The sequence below is a fragment of the Prosopis cineraria genome, unplaced genomic scaffold (genome assembly GCF_029017545.1).
Source record: "Prosopis cineraria cultivar Desert tree isolate PC_DT_omini unplaced genomic scaffold, ASM2901754v1 PC12, whole genome shotgun sequence".
Classification (NCBI taxonomy): Eukaryota; Viridiplantae; Streptophyta; class Magnoliopsida; order Fabales; family Fabaceae; genus Prosopis; species Prosopis cineraria.
In genome coordinates, this window is record NW_026555343.1 from 11,484,989 (window position 1) to 11,504,973 (window position 19,985).

At 34.9% G+C, this 19,985-nt stretch overlaps 1 pseudogene; it reads right to left on the reverse strand.

Moving 5' to 3' along the window:
* Window positions 1–4,764: 4,764 nt before the first annotated feature.
* On the reverse strand, window positions 4,765–15,865 carry LOC129289092 (uncharacterized; annotated as a pseudogene).
* Window positions 15,866–19,985: the final 4,120 nt, after the last annotated feature.

Here is a 19,985-nt window from a genome sequence, read left to right on the forward strand (position 1 = left end):
GTTGATCTTGGAATCTCTCTCATTGGTACCTTGGAAAATATCTTGAAATCCCTATCATTCATGAGAAGGTTACGAAGCTCACTTTTGTGCCTTTAATTGATACGACAAACTCTCGCTTGGCAAATTGGAGAAGTCAGTATCTCAACATAGCAGGAAAATTTGTCCTCATAAAATCTATTCTCTTGACTCTTCTTAGCTACACCATGCAAACTATGCTTTTACCTGACAATGTCTTAGTGGAGTTGGATAAAATTTCTAGAAATTTTCTGTGGGATTCTTCTAATGGGAGAAAAAAACCACACCTTATCTCCTGGGATTGTGTCACTTATGATAAAAAGGTTGGTGGTCTTGGCCTTAGAAATCTCAAAAGCCAAAATATTTCCTTTATTATGAACCTTTGTTAGGGCATCCTTACTAAAACAAATTGTCTTTGGGTATGATTCCTAAGGGATAAATATAACTGTAGCCGACTGATTATTCCTATGGTTGTTAAACCTAAATCCTGCTCTTATGCCTAGAGTAGCATTTGCAAAATTTAGGACAAGTTTATGTCTTTAATTGGTTGGAAAGTTGGTAAAGGAAACAAAATATCCTTTTGGTATGATAGATGGACCTCCTTGCCTAATCCTCTTGTAAATCATGCCTTTCATAATGCTGATTCTATTCTTCATAAAAGAGTCTCATATTTCTGCAAGCCCAACGAAGGTTGGAATTTAGATCCCATAAGAAAATACCTCCACCTAATATTATTAAATAAATTTCTCTTGTACAACCTCCTAATACTCAGGGCAAAGATGACATTCTTAATTGAAGACCCTCTTCAGATGGAAACTTTTCTATTAAATCTGCCTACAAAGCTATAGAAAATCAGCAGGCTTAGGAATCTAATGATATTTGGTCTAAAATTTAGAAATGGCCTACTTATGAAAAGATTAAGTACTTCCTTTAGAAAGTAGCTTGGGATCGTTTACAAATAAATGTCATGCTCTCTAATAGAAATATTATACAGCATCGTACTTGCCAATTGGGTTGTAACTCTCCTGACTCTTCTATATATTCATATCTGACGAGATTGTAAAGATGCTAAAGAGGTTTGGGAAAAATTAGCTAACCCTTCCAAATATAATACCTTTTTCTCTCTTCCTGTGTAGGATTGGATAATTTAGAATGCTAATAATAAAGCAGGAAGCAGATATACTAGAGGATTGTCCTAGAAGTAACTTTTTACCCAAGCCTGCTGGAACATTTGGAAAGCAAGATGCAAGGAAATATTTTTGAAGATGATACTGTGGACAAAGACATTGCCTTCTCTAGCACCCAATCAATTATAAATGACCTGCAGCTTCAATCCAAGTTTGTTTATCTGAATAATTTAGACACCCAACATGGAGCGAGTTGGAAGCCTTCGAATGTTGGATGGGTGAGACTTGATATTGATGGCTTAGTCAAACATAATGGTGCAGCAACTTGTGGAGGGCTCATCAGGGATGACAAGCGTAACTAGATCAAAGGGTTTACTAAAAACTTTGGTTACTAACACATCATAGCTACTGAGCTTATCGAGATTTTAGAAGGCCTAAACATCTGCTGGAATGCTAAGATTCCTAAAATTAATGTTTGTATTGATTCAATGGAGACCATATCCCTCATTAATGGCAACTTAGTTCGGAGTCATCTACTCTTAGCAATCATTAAAAGCATCAGAAATCTCATCATGAGGAATTGAGAGGTTACCCTAGAACATGTCTACAAAGAAGCATATCGTTGTGCTGATCTCCTTGCTCACAAGACCTCTAACGACCATTTTGATACTACTTTACTTGATGACGCTCCCAATAATTGTAGAAGCATTTTAACTTCTAACATGACTTGATTTTGGTCCTTTTGCATGGTATTTTTACCGTGATCTTGTATTAAAAAAAAGGCGATTTCTAGCATAGGAGAGGCAATTTTCGATGTAGGAGAGAAGTTGATTTTTCCAGAGTCTTCTAAAAGCATAATCTTTATTAATCTGAGTGTTTGGCGGACTGGATGCTTGAGGTTCTTTTCCGACGAGCGAGCGGCGATTTCCATTGATTTCAGTGGCGTTTTCCGGTGACTAGGGCATGCGTTTCTGGCGATTTGACTGGTGCTTTCTGGTGACTTTATTTTGTGATTTAGCTATATCTTTTCCCGTGATTTCTGGCGTATGATCTCTGGGATTATCATTTGAGCCTTAAATTAATTGATCTCCCTTGGATTTTTATCGTTGTTCTGCCTTTCTTTCTGAATCGGAGCTATAGAACTCCTCTTGGTTTGCAAAGTAGACTTTCTTGATCAGATTAAATCTTCGCATAACAGCATTATTATTCGTCCATTTTCTTCTGAATTGAAGTGAGTAATACACAGTAATAGTTGTTGTTGGTCTTCTTCTCCAAGGGTACAGCTCTTCTCTCAATATCTCCCAATTATTGCTATCTGATGCTGGCTGCTCCTCTGGTACTATTCAACAGATGAACATGGCATTTGCTTTTTCTGAATATGATTCAAAAATAGCTTCTCAGCGTCTTTTTTTGGCTTCATTTTACAAGAAGACACTCAATATCACTGTCACTAAGCATGCTTCTATTGTCCGTTGCTGGTTAAGAAGAACTGTTCAATTGCATAGATCTTTGTTTGGCAATTTCTTAGTTGGTTTGGGTGTTCAATGGAGTCATAGATCTTCTCCGGTGGCTACATTGCAAATTTGTGTTGGACAAAGATGTCTTGTATACCAATTAAATCATTCTGCCTATGTCCCCAAGGCTCTTCCACAGTTTCGTTTAAATCCTCGCAATACTTTTGCTGGCTTTTGGAATCATATGGATAGGAAAAAATTGGCTTTGTCTAAACATGAATTATTTATGTTGAAAAATCCTTTTGATCTCCAAAAGCTTGAAAATCATGGTGGTAAATTACTTCTCGAGATTTTCTTTTGCAAATCTTTTTGAAAGATGTCTTGGGATTAAGGGAATCAAGCAGAAGAGGGAAATTAATTCCAGTAATTGGGATTCTGACTTTCTCGAGGAGCACCAGATTCTTCAAGCATCTCTTTAATCTAATTGTGCCACTATTACTGGTAAAAAATTTCGATGTTGGGATTCTTCCTGTCATAAGATGCCTCATTTGTCTCCCTTTTTCAATCATAAGAATGAGACATGCTCAAGACCTTTTTCAAAGACACTTGTTGAGTCAGGAAGGATGTGAATTCTTGTAATAAGGATTTACTCACTCAATCTTTACACAAGCAGGTCATTAGCAGAAGGAAGTTCCTAATAAAAGTGTTGTCGACTCAGATATGGAAACTTCTCTAAAGCAAAGGAAATACCACAAAATTCCAAGGTCTTCTTCAAGGAAAGTGCGGGATGGTTTGTCTAGAGAAGAGGTTAGCAGTGTAAGGGTAAAACGAATCAGACATTTTGATTGTGATAAATCCTTTACTAGGGCTCCTAAGCAGAAGAAACCTCTAAATCCTATTTTGTGAGTTAAAAGGAAACAGGTTGACTCTTTTCTTGACTTACCCCAAATTTCGGTCAAAAGGGCTAGGGAAACTGCCTTTCAAAAGCTTCCCCAGAGTTAAGAAACATAAGCGTGATATTATCTTCCTTTAGGAAACAAAGATCTCTTTTTTGGATGCTTCTACTATTATCACTTCAATAGGATTTCCTTCTTTTGTTGGAAAGGACGCAATTAATGGAGCCTCCGGGGGGGTGGGGGGCTATTGTTGGGTGGGGAGACTTTGTTGATCCTCTTGTTTTGGAATGTAATTCGCATGTCTGCCATTTGCTGACCACTGTTGGCAATGGTGTTCCTTTGTACATGTCCTGTGTGTATGGACCTCCTACGGCCACAAATAGACCCAAATTTTGGAATTGGATTATTGACACTTCCACTATTTTAACTGAACCATGGCTTCTTGTTGGAGACTTTAATCAAATTCCTCATGATTCTGACAATAATTCTTCTAATGGGATAGCGCAAAACTCAATGAACCACGAGATCTACGAATCAATTTAGTATTATTAAACAAGAAACTTCAGCACTCAGATCAGATTTTACAAATTAAAATTACTTTTATATCCTATATATTTATCACTTTTTACATTTTTACCAATAATTTAGGCTAAATTATAGGTAACCCTTGAAGTTTGGTTATGTGCACTGTAGCGATTGCAGTAGCATGACAAAAATAGACCTGGACGCTTGGCTTCAAGTATCGCATCTACATTTGTAAACCAACTGATGAAAACCCAATAAGGCGAAAAAATTGAATTTCACTATAGCATGAAAATGACACTCAAAATTTCATGTATACAGGCCCACCTATCATACAGGTTTCCCTATATATATAATGCCCTTACTTCTCTGCTTCGATTCAGATTTTATGCTTCCATTGATTGCGTAGCATTTTATTCTGACGAATACAAGTACATAGCTTTCATTGCAGGCTCCTATAATTGTACCAGGTTACTCTCAAGTTGCACCGACAGATAGTTATTTTCTAGCGGAATGAAAATATTTGTTTACAAATTTTGGGAGGCTGTTTAGTAGATATAAAAGAAAGTGACAAGATAAAAAAAAATTAAAAAAAAAGGCATAACTAACATTACCCATAGAGAAGCAAACATAACTCCTTCATTTCCTTAAAACCTCATGCCTTGAAAGCTTTTATGTTCATATTGTGCATTGGAAATGCTATTGCTTACAAGGCTGTTTAAAAGGTAAAAGAAACAAGCTTAAGCTAAATTAAGAAAAAAGATACTTTGATTATGAGAAGAGAATCTTGCTTCCATTGTCAGCAGAGGAATGCAATGTTTAGTAGATATAAAAATGTTTTATAGAAAGAAAATGATACATGCACTCATCCCATTTTCCCCCCTAAATACATTCTTTATTTTCTTTCTAAGAAACTTTTTGCATGTACCAAATATGCACTGACACTAAGAAGAGTATAATGTCAAATTCTACAGACTCCACCGTTCTTGTAGTCTAATATAAAACTAATTGTGAGGGGCATGGTCATTTACATTTTACCATACAATTGCGTGTAGCTGGAGATCATCAATACATGCCTTGTTCTAGATTGGGTTTCCACGCCTTTCTCTTGACACGGTGTGTCTCATGATTCACATTGATAAGGATTTTGGGCATGGCTTTTAACAACTTTTTTTGTGCCTGATTCGTCTTTGTCCTCCAACTGATTCATTTGACAAATCACAAATGCTTCACCAACTTGACAACACTGAATCACATCCCTGGCTCCTACGTTTGATTCCCATCACGTTTGACACAAACAACAGAGCAGAAAAGTGAATTAGCAAGACAGACTTTGAAAGGAAAGATAACTCTTGCAATTTTTCATCCAAAAATGCACAACAAATCTCTCCACGCATTATGCAACTTGTCACCATATTTAACAAAGTGAATGTCATGCAACAGAGACGGGGCTATTTACTCAGAACAGATGCCTTGTGTTTCACAGTGATGAATTGTAAATGATATTTAAGGATTCACACAATCACTAACCTGGTGCAGAACAAACAAAGTGTGTAGGTCTTGCCTTGTGTTTCACAGTGATGAATTGTAAATGATATTTAAGGATTCACACAATCACTAACCTGGTGCAGAACAAACAAAGTGTGTAGGTCTTAAGGGAACCAACTGATTTTGTTAGTGGCCACGTGGCTGAAGAACTTTTGGGGACAGCCGTTACTCGATGTATTGTGTTTCTTTTGGACTGAGCCCACTGCTATGTCATCCCCCCAAAAAAAAAAAAAAAAAAACTATTTATGAGTTTAAGCCATAAAGCAGGATTATTTCTCAAGACATAGGTTAGGATAACATAAATATCATGGAGGATTCTTATACTTCCAATAGGTATTGTCGATTTATACTGGTCCCCAGGGCATTCTTTTTTTGTGGGGGCTGAACAACTGAAATCTATTAATACTCAAATAAGAGATACAAAAACAACTACAAACCCCAACAGAAATCCTTCATTATTTTCCACCTTACGTAGTAACAAAAAGTGGTGGATGATCAAAGATTGCAAAATCGTTGGGAATACTATAACCTTTTCTAGTTAAGTTTACATAAACAAGACAGTCTCTATGTAACAAATCAAAAGTAGAGTTAATGATATCTTTGCACGGACGATGGTAGTAGCATACCCGCATAATAAGATAAATTGCTTCTGTACAGTCGGAGTAACTTTTATCCTTCGAAATCATCTCTCCCAACATAATTCTAGTCCTTTCATGAGACCATACAATTCTGCAATAGCTGGTGGGCAAGGGGGTAAATTGCTGCAGAAACCGACTATCCAGGTTCCATTTATTCCCTTCGCAACACCATCAACAACAACAACAACAAGCCTTTATCCCACTAGGTGGGGTCGGCTACATGGATTGCAAGACGCCATTGTGCTCTATCATTTATCAAACTTTTAGGAATATTATTAATTAAGAGATCGCGTTCAACAATTTCCAAAAGTGTTCTCTTAGGCCTTCCTCTACCTCTCTTAATCGGGCTCAAAGTTATATGTTCCACTCTTCTCACTGGTGCCTCCCTTGGTCTTCTTTGTACATGCCCAAACCATCTCAACCAATTTTCTACCATTTTTTCCTCAATAGATGCCACCCTCACTTTTTCGCGTACGTGCTCATTTCGAATTTTATCTTTACGTGTATGTCCACACATCCATCGTAACATTCTCATCTCTGCTACTCCAACTTTATGCTCTTGCTGTCCCGTTAGAGCCCAGCATTTACAATTATATAACATTGCCGGTCTGATAACAGTGCGATAAAACTTTCCTTTAAGTTTATTAGGCACCTTACGGTCGCAAATAACTCCTTTAGCTTTTCTCCAATTAAACCACCCAGCTTGAATTCTATGTGAAATATCTCTACTGATCTCCCAAATATCTAAACTTTTCCACTTGAGGTATAATTTGATCTCCCAATTTCACTTCCAAATTATTGTCAAATATTCCTTTACCAAATTTACAATATAAATATTCCGTCTTACTTCTACTCAGACGAAACCCTTTCGACTCCAATGTCCTCCTCCATAACTCAAGTTTGCAATTAACCTCTTCTCTTGTCTCTGCTATAAGAACTATATCATCCGCAAAGAGCATACATTTCGGGATTTCCTCTTGAATATGTTCCGTCAAAACATTTAAAATCAAGTTGAACAAATAAGAACTCAAAGATGATCCCTGATGTAGTCCAATCTTTATAGAAAAATCCTTTGTTTGACCACTAGGCGTTCTTATACTAGTTTTTACCCCCTCATACATATCTTGTATGGCTTTAATATGAGCAATCCGTACTCCCTTTTTTTCCAACGCTTTCCAAAGCACTTCTCTTGGTATACGGTCATAAGCTTTTTCCAAATTAATAAAAACCATGTGTAGATCTTTATCTTTATAACGATACTTTCCAATTAATCCCCTTAGTAGATAAATCGTCTCTGTAGTTGATCTACCTGGCATAAAACTAAATTGATTCTCAAAAATACTTGTCTCCAATCTCAACCTGTGCTCAATTACTTTCTCCCATAATTTCATTGTGTGGCTCATGAGTTTAATCCCTCTATAGTTAGTACAATTCTGAATATCTCTTTTATTTTTATAAATAGGAATTAATGTACTTCTCCTCCACTCATCAGGCATTTTCTTGGACCGTAAAATCACATTAAATAACTTAGTTAACCATCTCATCCCTTCTTCACCTAAACATTTCCACGCTCCGATAGATATACAATCAGGTCCGTTGGCTCTACCATTTGCCATTTTCTTAAGAGCTTCCTTTACCTCCTTATCACGTATTATTCGATAAAATGACAAATTTTGTTCTCCTTCACCAGTTACTAAATCCTCCAAGTTACTAGATGAATTCTCTCCATTATTGAAAAGTTTAGAAAAGTAAGTTTCCCATGTATTTTTAATTTCATCATCTGTAACTAAAATTCTTCCCTCTTCATCCTTAATACACCTTACTTGTTCTAGATCTCTTGATTTTCTTTCCCTACTCTTGGCAATCTTATAAATATTTTGCTTTACTTCCTTCGTCTCAAGGTTCTTATAAAATTCTTCAAAAGCTTTAGATCGAGCTTCACCCACAGCTCTCTTAGTTTCCTTCTTAGCCATACGGTACCTCTCCCAATTTTCCTCATTGTTACACAAATGTATGGCTTTAAAACAGTTCTTCTTATACTTGATTTTGTCTTGTACGCTATTATTCCACCACCAACACTCCTTATCTCTCGGACCAGAACCTTTCGATTCTCCCAAAACTACTTTTGCAACCTCCCGTATCTTTTTAGCCATATCCTCCCATATGATGTTAGCACTTCTCTGGGATTCCCAAATTCCTTTATCCAAAAGATTTCGCTTGAAAATATCTTGCTTCTCACCTTTTAATTGCCACCACCTAATCCTTGGTGTTACTACTTGTCGACGTTTTTGAATTTTACTCATAATACACACATCAAGGACTAAGACCCTATGTTGTGTCGTTACAGCATCTCCGGGGATCACCTTACAATTTTTACAAAGTCTTCTATCTGTGTTCCTAACCAAAAGAAAATCAATCTGTGACCTTGAAGCTCCACTTTTGTAAGTGATGAGATGCTCATCTCTCTTCTTGAAACAAGTGTTGGCAATCTTAAAATCATACGCCAATGAGAAATCAAGAAGAGTTTGTCCTTCATTGTTTAGCTCTCCAAAACCAAAACCACCATGCACCCTCGCATACTGACCAGCTTCCCTCCCAACATGCCCATTAAAATCTCCTCCAATAAAAATCTTTTCACTCTATGGTATATGTCGAATCAACCCCTCCAGATCCTCCTAAAATAATTCCTTAAGACTGGCTTTTGTCCCGACTTGCGGCGCATAAGCGCTAACAATATTAACAGTCTCACGTCCAATTATCATTTTTAAAGAAATAATTCTATCTCTAATTCTGCTAACTTCTACAACGTTCTTCTTCCACTCCATAATGATGCCTACTCCATTGCGTGCACTTACTTTTCCTGTATACCAAAGTTTGAAACCTTGAATATCCTTAGCTTCATCCCCACGCTATTTTGTTTCTTGCAGGCAAAGGATATTGATTTTCCTTTGAATCATAACCCCTACAACCTCTACAAATTTACAATTTAATGTCCCAACATTCCAAGTACCAAATCTAATTTTGCTTTTATGGACTAACTTCTTTAGCCGCATGCGTCCAGAATGACACGGTAGCCCTTGCTCATTTAACACTATATCCGGGCGCCGATGCAGCGGCTCTAACTCACTTATCACTGTACTCGAGCCATGCAGCGCGTTACTTACGGGCAACGACCTAACATTAACATTATAACGTCTATTGTCCATGTTCATGATAGATTCAACAAAGTTTTACATTGGCTGTTGATGGCCTAACACAACCCTCCTCCTTTACCCGGGCTTGGGACCGGCTATAAACATAGGCGCCTCCTACTTCGCAACACCATCACAGGCACTAAAACTGTTCAGCTGAGCCGATCCACTAGTATGTAGAACAATCCACTCCCCAGCAGCGTCCTGAGTTTGACAAACAGATCCTCTCATCTCTCTTCTATTGCTAGATTGAGCCATGTATTGAGCATCAGCCAATACTCTCTGCAAGACTCTCTTTGTATCAGAACACAGATCAGCCTCTTCAATACTAAAGACTTTTTTTACTTCTCAAGTTCCAAATTTCCCAACAGATATACAAAAAATAACGCTCCAGTGAATGTTCCTTGAATAAATATTACCTAATTCCCTTGTCATGTTTCATTTTAACCAATCAGATCTTGACATATTCATAAAAGACTCGTTGTAGATGCTTAATTCATTGTTTCCCCAGCCAAATGTAAAAAATGGTTATTTTACAGCTGGGACTACAGAACATTCAGCAATGTTCCAATCTGCCAAGTGAGTGTGAACTTCAACTGTTTCTCAAAATGCAGAGACATAAAGAGATAAGAAATGCCTTGACCAGAGTAACTTACAGTCTTAAGTTCAAATTTGAAATCCCTTTGTGCTATCCCTGAAAATTCCAAAAAGAAAAATTCTTAGCCTTTTGTTTGTGGATAGATTTGCAATAAAGAAAGATATAAACGGCATTTACCTTAAAGGTCATTTTCAGATTCTAAGAAGTCCATTTTTATATGCATCCACTGCAAGATCCCCTATCCTGGGAGCCAAGTTGCAGATCAGGAAGTCCTACACACATTTTCCACATATTTTAGTCAACAGCTGATACCCTCGCCCCTATTTTACATGAATTCATGGTTGGCGGATCTTTCTTAGGTGTCTTCTTATCTCTAACTCCATCATATAGTAGCTCATAGGCATAATAAGTTATACAGCCCTTCCTCAACAAGTCTTCCACAACAATCTTAGGTGCTGCTATCTCCTTTTTGTCAACTTCAAAAATTGTATTAACAGTATCTGGGACAATACCCTTGGCTACCATAAGGTGGATGATGCCAACAGCCGCACAAACCAATGCTCCACACAAAGACAATTTAGAACCCGTCCGACTGTTGCCAGTGATAATGAACCGCTTCTTAATCTTCTCTAACAAAAAATTGTATCCAGAAGTAATATTTCCAGTCTTGCAGAAACCATCAATCATGACCCGATAAGTATAGCTATCTCGATCACATCCATTATGATTCATCTCTGTAAACAGATTTTCTGCTGTATTCATATCAAGCTTTTCAGAGTATGCATTAATCAATATATTATATATTGCTGTTGTCTGAAAAATCTTGTGTTGGTTTTCTGTCCTTCTGAAAAAATGGTAAGCTCCATCTAGATCACCAATCTCACAGAACCCATTGATCAATATTCCCAAACTCACTGTGTCAGGAGTCAAACCCTTGCTTTTCATTTCCCCAAGTAAATCCAAAGCTTCATTTAGTTTGTTAGCTTTGCAAAGGCTTTCTATGAGTATGTTGTATGTAATTATGTTAGGAACACATTCCTTCTCCAACATTGTTTTGAAAGTCTCCATTACGTCTTCATATTTTGCAGCCTTGCACAGCCCATTCAATATAGTGTTATACGTGATAGCATCAGGAATCACGCTTTGACTTCACATTCTATCCACTATATCAATTGCATCATCTAACTTCAACTGTTTACAATAACCATCAATCAAAGTATTGAAGGTAAATATGTCTGGAAAACACCCATCAGCAATAGCATCATTCATGAGTTTATTGGCATCAGATACACAACCCATCTTGCGTAAGCCACTTATAACTAAATTATACGTCCATATATTGGGGTGGCAACCATTTTCTGACATCTCATTCATCAGTTGCAAAGCTGGCAAAATAAGACCCAGCTGAGACAGCCCTTTGACTAATGCATTGTAGACAATAATGCTAGGCCTTATACCTTTTCCGAGTGCATCTTTAAGAACAGCCATGGCATGATCTATCTCACCATCCTGGCATAATTTAGTAACTATGGAACAATAAGAAAACTCATCAGGCACAAATCCCTTGAAGATTGCATCCTTCAAAACATTCTTTGCATTTTGTATCATCCCAGCCTTGCAGTATCCATCAATAATACTATTATATGTGAAGCCATCAGGCTCAAATCCATCATTAACCATTTTGTGCAAATACCTCTCAGCTTCGACAACCTTTAAGTTTTTACATAATCCACAGATTAATGTATTATAGGTTATAACATCAGGAACTAGGCCTTCCCCAGACACACAATCACATAATTTGACCGCCCTGGCAAGAGCACCTTCCCTGCATAGTCCTTGAATAAAAATATTGAAAGTGAACAAATTAGGAGAAATCCCCCTTTAAAACCTTGTCCAGAAGTTTCTCACTTTCTAGGACATTACCCTTCTTACAAAGTGAATGAATAAGCGTATTGAACGTAGCTTTATCAGGACATAAACATCAGGTGAGCATTTTATGAAACAATTCATATGCCTCAACTGGATGATTGCATTCATAAAATCCAGCAATGGCTGTGCAATATGCTACTGCATCGCAATCAGACCCCTAGGAAGGCATGTTATTGAGTGACCTCAGAGCAGCATGAGGCCTGCTTGTCCTACAGAAGGACTTTATCCTTATGGTAAAGGAGTACACATCAGGAGCTATCCCTATATCTTTCATTCTCAAGTACACCTTGTGGGCTTGATTGAAATACCCTTGCTCAACTAGTATATTCATGATCTCATTAAATGATTGAACAGATGGCTCACAATTGTAGAAGTCCATCCGCTCAAATATGTTAACAGCTTCCTGAAACTTCCCTTTCTTCCCATAGTTCTTCATAGCATCAATATACACCCCCTCCAATAAGCTGCTGTCAATATTCAATCTCATCTCCGAAAGAAGATTCTCCATTGCCTCAAATTCCCCATGCAATCCAAGTTTTTCAACCATGCATTTATAAGTGAATAATGTGTGCTTGAATCCATCTTCCTTTTTCACTGAGTTGAACATTTCAAGAGCTTTAAGTGGGTCCTTTTGAGATCTTACAACAGCAGCAACATGTTTAGGAAGTAAAGTAGGACTCATTCCAAGATGACACTCTATGAATAATTCTATGTATAATAATCAAATAAAATCGATCAGCCAAACATGAGCAGTTCATTGCTTGTGCATGTACATTAAACCTTCAAAGTTACGCATATAAAAACAGAAAATTATTTCAATAGCAGGACATAAGCCTACAAGCTTGCTTCTTTGTGCCCTGACAAACAAGTTTCCCACCTAATTATCACCGATGCAAGTCCCAAAAAAAAACTGGTTAAAATTAAATCAATAAATTGAAAGAAAGTAAGCAGTAACAAAAAGAATTTCATTAATAAAACCTAGCAAATTTTCTCATGGTCAAAGGGCACAAGAAACATGCAAGTTCACAAGAAGAGAGAAGCTGAACTTTTGCAAAGAGATATTGACAAAAACACAAACAAGTTTTGGTCGAGAAAGATTGCACTAATAAAACCTAGAAAATCACCTTCTTTTCTTTGACAGTTAAAAAAAAGTCTCTTTTCGCAATAAATTCCCAAAACTGTTTCTTTTTGCATTAAATTCCCAATCCAAACAAGGATCTTCAGTACGATAAACACTCGCAGGAAACAGACATAAAAAGCGCACCTTAAGTTATAGGGAGTGAGAGTGATGTTGGTGAAGGCTGGCCGCTTGATGGCCTGATGTTGCCAGTCAACACCGAACTCGGGACTAGACAGATAGTGCAGTGGCAGGGGGAAGGCACTATGGTGTTTATCCAACAGCTACAAATCTTTTTCCCTTCACTCGTCTCATCCTAATCTTGTTCCACCTCTGATTGGCCAATAAATAAAAAAAAGAGTCATCATATTTAGTTTGAAATAAAGCCAATGCATTGCAGCAACAAGAGAATTTTATCTTAATCAGAGTTGAACTATTGAAGTCAATAGTCATTCTTTCTAGCTACATGCAGCACTTATGTAATTGAAATAACAATTAAAACAATTCCCTTAAGCAAAAATCAAGATCAGATGACTCTTTATAATTTGTAAGAGAAAGGATGAGTTTAGAAAAGAGAAGAACAGAGAGACAGGAGAGAAGTTCTAAGTAATATGCTACGTAATTCTTATTCAAGGCAATTCATAATCTGATCACACAAAGGTAGACTTACTTATAGTTTTTTTCATTCCTACATACTCCTCTAATGGCTATCAACAGCCACTACCTAATTAACTAACACTCCTATCATATAATATGATATTACAATTATGTAACATGCGGACACTCAATCCGTGAGAGTAACTAATCAATCAAATACAACTTAAAGTTTTGAAGACAAATGTGGACATAGTTCACAAGCATAAATAATTAACCAAATGTGGCTCAAAACCACAAGATTGAGAATAATGACCACAAAAATTAGAGTAGCTAGTTACTTGGTTCAATTGGTCGAAAGAGTTGAATCAATTTATTCTATAGTCTCAAGTTTAATTCCTAAAATATGAAATTATGTTAAATAAGTATGCCAAAAGCATCTAAGGTATCCGTGAGGCTACTGTTGATAATAACGGTTCCACATAGTAGGAGTTCAAATTAATCTAGGTGGGAAGCAATAATACTCCCAAGTTTTTCAAGATACCGGACTAAATAAAAAGAAAAAAGAAAAAAAAATGGTTTAAACTTGTATAAACAATTTATCCATCCAACATAATATATTTTCGAAAGCTAGAATAATTTATTTTACCAAAATATTCAACAATGAAAATATCTATTGATAGAAGTGATTTAATAATTATTTTGATAAAGAAATTTCACTTGTAAATTAATTGGGATGCTATCCACTTACCTTGCATCTTTGCAAATAAATAACTTAGTCCTAAATGATCACTTTTGTAAGAATGGCCACTCCTTAATTCGCTAATGCCCAGAGTAACACCATTGTCATTTCGTTTATACACTTTATAAAACTCACAATATTTAGGTAATAAAATTCTCCAATTACTAATCTTTAACCAATTCATATCTACACATATCTAAGAATCTACCTGAACTCATTAAATTAGTTGAGGCTAATTTTCAATAACCCAAAGGACACATTTACACTCTAAGTACATGAAAAATTTAAAAGAAAAGAGTTTAACACCAATTTTCTACATGAAAGAAACAAGATTGAAAATACTTGCTTGCCTTTATCAAGTAAAGGATTACTAAAACAGGTAAAAACATTTTCGTCAATCCTAGAGGCATATTTTGTAAGGAAATGTACATCCACATACTGTAATTCAACTATCCTTCACTATACATATTATAACTTCACTGGCTAGAGTGGTTTAATTAACGAAATATTCAATACTTAAAAGATCTGATATGTCCCCAAGTTCTAAAATTCACTCCTTACAACTTCTATCATGTTACTCTTCCTCCAAACACCAATATTTAAAGAGTTTTAAGAGACTTTATACAAGTTAAATAAACACTCATCCAACATTAACACGACCACAATCAACTAAAACAATTCAAAGTTCCCCAGAACACCAACATTTATGCATTAAAGTTTCTTCATATAACTTCATCTCAATTGGGATATGATTTCCTCTTAGATCTTTTAGCAAACACCTTGTGTGCAACAATTTCCAAACCATTCAGTCAAGGTTCTTAATCCTCAAGTCTGATGCCCCACAATCTTCAAACATCAATATTTAAATTTACCAAGCTTCTCGAATTTGATTTCCCATCAAAATTAATTTAAATTCAAGAAAACCAAATCTAAACCCATCTTGTTCCCCTTTCAACAACCTAGGGCAACCGAAGTGAAATTACCTATTCACAAAGATTTCCTTTAACTTCGATTTTAGCTTGCTTGGATTCCAACATCTCCTACACTTCACAGACGGCAGATGAAAAGAGACAATAATAACCAACCCATAATTTCAGCACACAACGTGGACGACGCTAAGGGAGGAGTGTTTTTTCCCCCTCTTTTTTCAAAGAACCCAACACCAGTTCGTGACAGAGGAAGAAGGATGAAGAAACGAAACCTCACCCGCACCAGTGCAGAGACAACGCGAACAAGGGAGAAGGAGAACTCACAAGCTGAATGGCGCTCTGCAATGACGGACGGACGACGTGAAGGAAGAATAGGCAGCACCGAATCGAGGAAGAAGTATTTGGTGATGTGAAACAGAACAGAAAAAGAGAAGAATTCAGCAGCTATGACACCCACGGCAGCGGCGAACGGACGGACGACTGCTGCACAAACGCCGATGACGGGAAGAGGGAGAAAGGACGTAGCAGTTCCTGGACCCTCCTTCCCTTTCTCTTGCGATTGGCAGCGGATAAGCAAAATAATAAAAAAAAATTCTGGAAACATTTAAAGGAGATATTCTTTTCCAATCACAATATAAGTTATTGTCACTCTTATAATTTAATTTATAAATTATTTTTAATATACTTTACCAAAATTAAAAAAAATTTAAAAATTCATTAATTATGTTTTAAAATGTAATAGTTTTTAAATTTACTTTTATTAAATATATATATTTTAATAATATTCTTTTTAATATTTAATGAAGGATAGAAAGAGAAATTTGTGTTAAAAATTTAATGAGGTGACTTATAAAATATTTTTTTTATTTTGTAAATAGGATAAGAGGTAGTAATTAATTTAAGCTTTTCAAAAAAAGTTGATTAAGATCTTGATTTTAAAAAAAAAATCACTTCTTTTCAATTTTACACTTAGAAGTAATAAATATAACATTCATCTTATTTAAAACATTATTATTAATTACTTAATAAAGTAAGGATAAACTTAAATATATATATATATATAACACGTATCCAATTACTTATAATTTGGATCAAGCAAAAGTTATAGGATATACTTATCATGTAGCTGGGAAGAAGTATTTAATAGCGAAAAAGCACCAAAACACTATGATATAAACTAATTTGAAAATAATTCTGAACAGAAACACACTATAATAATATTGTTTTTAAAGAACTAACTTTTACTACCCCTGTGATGACGGGAAGCAAAAACTATATCGAATTAAGCACCACATTTTATATTTTTTTATTGATATTGTATTAGTTGATGTGTCATTATCTTATCACATAACCAAATGCATTCTTAACACAAATATTTCATCTCATTTATTGGTAATGGAATATTTCATCTCATTTATTGGCAATTTCCATTATCAATAAAAAAATGTTAATCAATTATTACAATTTCATGAAATTAACAATAAAGTGAATGTTAATAATCCATTGCTACAACTTCATGAAATCAAGCATAAAAGGGATAGCAATTAAAATGTATACATAACATCTCATGAGTCCAAGTTTCTAAAGAACTCTCTATAGACAACATCCATGGTTATTATTCTACCAATATTTTCATGATCATGTACCAAAATTTATAGTTCATTCATGCTTCTTACCCTTGACAATACCACATATCATGCTCTTATTTCCTCATGAAATGCACAGGAAGATTATACATAAATGTTGATCAAATATAATGATTAATTTTTATAATAATTTATTGACTGTAGGATTTGCATGTTGTCATCTTTCGTGTAAAGAAATTAAAAATGTTAGGCATCTTTTTATGATATTATCGTCCACAATATTTTATTTAAGATATAATGTCTTCATTTATATTGGATATATATTTTAAATTTAAATGTAGTGCCTTCACTTTATAATTTAAAAATTTTTATTTTTTTTTATATTCATATAACAACATTAACTAATTTCAAGTGTTTTTAATAAGTGATAATTGATAATTTAAATTTGTAAAAAAATTGTGATTTCCCAATTTCAAAATTAAGAACAAATAGCACTAGGGAGAAAAAAAAAAAATTTAACTACCACATCTTTACTTGTGTTTAGAAGTTAGAACGGTAGGAAAGAACTTATTAGACAGTAGGAACTACCAGCAAACTATACAATTTTGATCCCATTTGTTTAAGATTAAAAAATAAGTGATTTTTAAGGTAGTTTAGAAATTTTATAAAAATAGATTTATTTCATAGATATTTTATAAAAAGAAAATATTATTTTATGTTTGTTTACAATAATAAAAAAGTGATTATTAGTTAGTTATTTTAAATTTTAAGATATCTTATTTGATTTTTGTTTTATAAAAATAATTTATTAATATATTATTATAAAATTTTATGATATCTTAATATATCCCACCTTTTGAAAACATCATATCTCATTTATCACATTAGATTATTTTTACAAGCTATCCAAAATAGCTTCTTGAAATTTAAACAAACATCATAAAAACTCATAAAATATTTTTATTTCAAAAAATAAGTGATTTTTTTTTTATGAAATAAGTTAAAACAAACAGGCCTTTATACCAAAATGAAAAGTGATTTTAATGTGAAGCTTTTTTATTTTTGCTCAAAAAATGTGATCTTTTTTATATTTGCCAGTCACAACTGAGCTCAATGGGGGTTTGAAATTTTTTTTCTTTTGGAGTGAATAAGGGCTTAAAATGTTCATTGATATTCTACACGCACCATTATGAACAGGGCCACGTTTGCAAGAATTTAAACATGGAGACTGCACACACACCTAATATTGACACAAATACCACAAACGCCATCGTTAGCGTTTTACCTAAGAAAAGAGATGATTCTATATTTAGCAAGTTTATTGTCAAAAAAAGAGGTATTCCTAGTTAACACTGTCAAGGGTCAACATTCACTTTCACTTTGATATATAAGAATTCTCCTGATGGCTAGCCCAAAGAAAATCATATTCAAATCTTAAATGCAAATTATTTCAAAGAGGACATAAGTATTCAGTAAATTCCAACCAAAGGAAATTCCATGGATAATTGCCCACAATGAAAGTCTTGAAGTAAAACGCATCAGAGTTCAACCCAGAGGAGTTTTCATTTCTCCATGTGAATTTCTCACAGGGTAAATGAGCTGTTTTTAGATTATCCATTTGTAGTTATACGCATCCCGCCAATTCCTACACCAAAATTGAAATGTACATCAAGCCTTAAGGGTCGGCAACACTAAAACTAAAAAGTAAATCCATTAAATTTTCATATTGAGAAAAACAAAAAATTAAATTGATGATTTACAAACCTTAACAGAACAATTTGTGGTAAAGCTATTCTTAGCCCTATTCAACCTTGAATGAAGAAAGACAAAAACTTAGACTCACTGAAACACAAAAAAAGTACTTTCAAGAGCAAAATACATATATGAAGTCTGATATGCCAAAACAGAGCTTGAACAACAAAGCAGAATCTAAAATCCAAACAACGAGCACTCACACCCATGCACAATGATAGCCTCAAACTTGGGAACTCTAAGTCAAATGGGAAAACTGGATGATGGATGCCACAACACGAAACATCAAGAATAAGTAAGGAGGTAGACAACACAGCTACCAGAGAGACATACCTTGGGAGTTTTTATATGACAATCACATCCGTAACATTTCTAGTGACAGGTCAAATAATAATTTTCAACATCACAATTTTAAATCCTTCCAACCCATTGATTGTAACCTTTTACAATTACATGAAGTGGGATAAGGAAAATTGCGAGGAGGCGATGGGAAATGATCGATGTCTACTATGGCATGATCTATTGACCATTTTGGATGCATTTGGAGCTTGAATCATGATTGGGTAAGTTTCAAATTCCCTCTCCTCCCTCTTTTATGTGAAAATTCTGACTTTTAGGGTAATGGAGGCTTTGACCTTAGTTCCCTTAGGTTTAGACTGAACCCATTGGTTTATTTAAGGTCTTTGAGAGTTAAATCAAGCCTCTAACTCTAAGTTTATGAGTTTTATGGTGATTTGAAATTTTCACTGAGGGTTTGGATGAACTATAGGTATAATTTGAAGGTTTTGAGACAATGTGGGGAATTGGATGATGAATTTAGTATATTGGGATGTTTAATAGGATGGTTAGAGTGTTTTAAAATGGTTGATATTGTTAGATAAGGATTTTGAATGTTATGAGTACTTAGAACCTAATAAATTCGATGTTTATCCAGAGTGATAATTGACAATTATCACTTAATTGTGTAGATTGAGTATTGTTCGAGCTTTATCGTACATAAAGAATATGTGGAACTAACATTGAGCCACGGTAACCCTTTTGTATGACAAAGGGTTGAGGTAACGGAATAATTTATACTATTTTATTATATTGTTTAACTATTTGTGGGTAGATATGCATGTTTGCTACTTGTAATTTGACAACAATTGCATATTGTGAAATATAATTTTTGTGAATATGAAATGATTTTGAAACGGTGAAGTTTGTGAAAGTTTTATATGATTGTAGTGAGAACTTGATATGTATATGAATTATATATGAGATGTGTGAGCATGATCATGTTAGAGGGTGGAGTTCAGCCATAGGAAGAAGTAGTGAAAGTCTATATGACATGTATCTTCTTAGTAT